Here is a 1,464-nt window from a genome sequence, read left to right as displayed (position 1 = left end):
AGAGCCTTGCTTTGTCTCCCAGGCTGGAGTGCAGTGGCACAATCCTGCTCACTGCAACCCCCATCTCCCAGGTTCAAACAATTCTCCTGCCTCAGCCTCCTAAGTAGCTGAGATTACCGGCAGGCACCACCATGCCCGGCTAATTTTTGTATTATTAGTAGAGACAGAGTTTCACCATGTTGCCCAGGCTGATCTCTCCTGACCTGGTCCATCCACCTCAGCCTTCCAAAGTGCTGGGATTATAGGCATGAGCCACGGTGCCCAGCCACTTTTCCTAATATTTTTAAGCTACACCATACACAGCCAGTTAACCTTGGTAATTATATTATCTGCATTTTTATTAGTCTTGACTTCTTTGTTGGACTCTGAGGTCCTTAAAAATAGGGGTTATGACTGTCTGATTAGTGCCCTGTTGGGTTCCCCATAGGTATGCCAAATACCCACTGACCTCTCCAGGGGAAAATAAATGGTGAAAATTCTAAGAACTTGACACTGAGCTAATAATTACATTTCCTTCTCTGGCCACCTTTTTTTCTTTTTTTTTGAGACAGGGTTTCACTGTTGTCATCCAGGCTGAGTGCAGTGGCGTGACCTTGGCTCACTGCAACCTCCGCCTCCTGGTTCAAGCGATTCTCCTGTCTCAGCCTCCCAAGTAGCTAGGATTGTGTAACACCTAGCTCAACTAATTTTTTGTTTTAGTAGAAATGGGATTTCATCTTGTTGGCCAGGCTGGTCTTTAACTGCTGACCTCAGGTGATCCACCCACTTCGGCCTCCCAAAGTGTTGGGATTACAGGCGTGAGCCACCACTCCCAGCCTCCTTTTTAAAACAATTTGACCTACTCAAGTGATCAAGGGTAAACCTGGCCATCTTTTAACATTACCGTAAGCAATGAGAGGTTCACTTCACTCCTGCCTAGTCTAGCAAAGGTGCTAACAAGCAAGAAAACAATAGAAATTGGTAGAACTGGGATGAAAATTAAATAAATAAAACTAAATAATCAACAAGCTACCAGGGAAAAAACCAGAGATGCCTTAACATAGATTTGGCTCTCGATCAGTAGAAGACAGCTCCGACGCCTCCTCCATGCAACCGTTCCCCCTGCTGAGTCCGTTAGAAAGCCCTCCTTACATCCTTACCTGAGGGCAGCTTTGTTGTCTGGATGTTCAGAAAAGTGGCTGGTGGGGAACTTGCTTGAAGATTAATATAGCTGGGGGAGGGTTTTGCTCTACAAAGAGGAACAGCATTAGCTTCCTCTTTGGCTGGAACTAAATCAGAGGGAACTAAATCAGAGCTCATTCCAAAAAGGGACAGACTTTCTAATTAGATCCCTGCACCTGGTCCACGAAGCAGGTGCCCAGGCCCTACCCTGAATATGTTACATATCAGAAAGACACATAAGAAAAAAAAGAGGCCGGGCGTGGTGGCTCACGCCTGTAATCCAAGCACTCTGGAGACCAAGGC

At 46.2% G+C, this 1,464-nt stretch overlaps 1 protein-coding gene across 1 annotated transcript in view; it reads right to left on the bottom strand.

Annotated features, from left to right (window-relative positions):
• Nucleotides 1-1,264, bottom strand: part of TSACC (TSSK6 activating cochaperone) — a 4,338-nt gene extending 3,074 nt beyond the window's left edge. The window contains exon 1 of the mRNA XM_017510013.2: nt 1,140-1,264. The gene's annotated coding sequence lies outside the window, so the exon portion shown is untranslated. The remainder of the gene's footprint in view (nt 1-1,139) is intronic.
• Between the last annotated feature and the right edge of the window lie 200 nt (nt 1,265-1,464).

This window comes from Cebus imitator, unplaced genomic scaffold (assembly GCF_001604975.1).
Source record: "Cebus imitator isolate Cc_AM_T3 unplaced genomic scaffold, Cebus_imitator-1.0 Scaffold427, whole genome shotgun sequence".
Lineage (NCBI taxonomy): Eukaryota > Metazoa > Chordata > Mammalia > Primates > Cebidae > Cebus > Cebus imitator.
The sequence above is the reverse complement of the archived record's forward strand: the minus strand, read 5'-3'. Positions and strand labels throughout refer to the sequence as shown.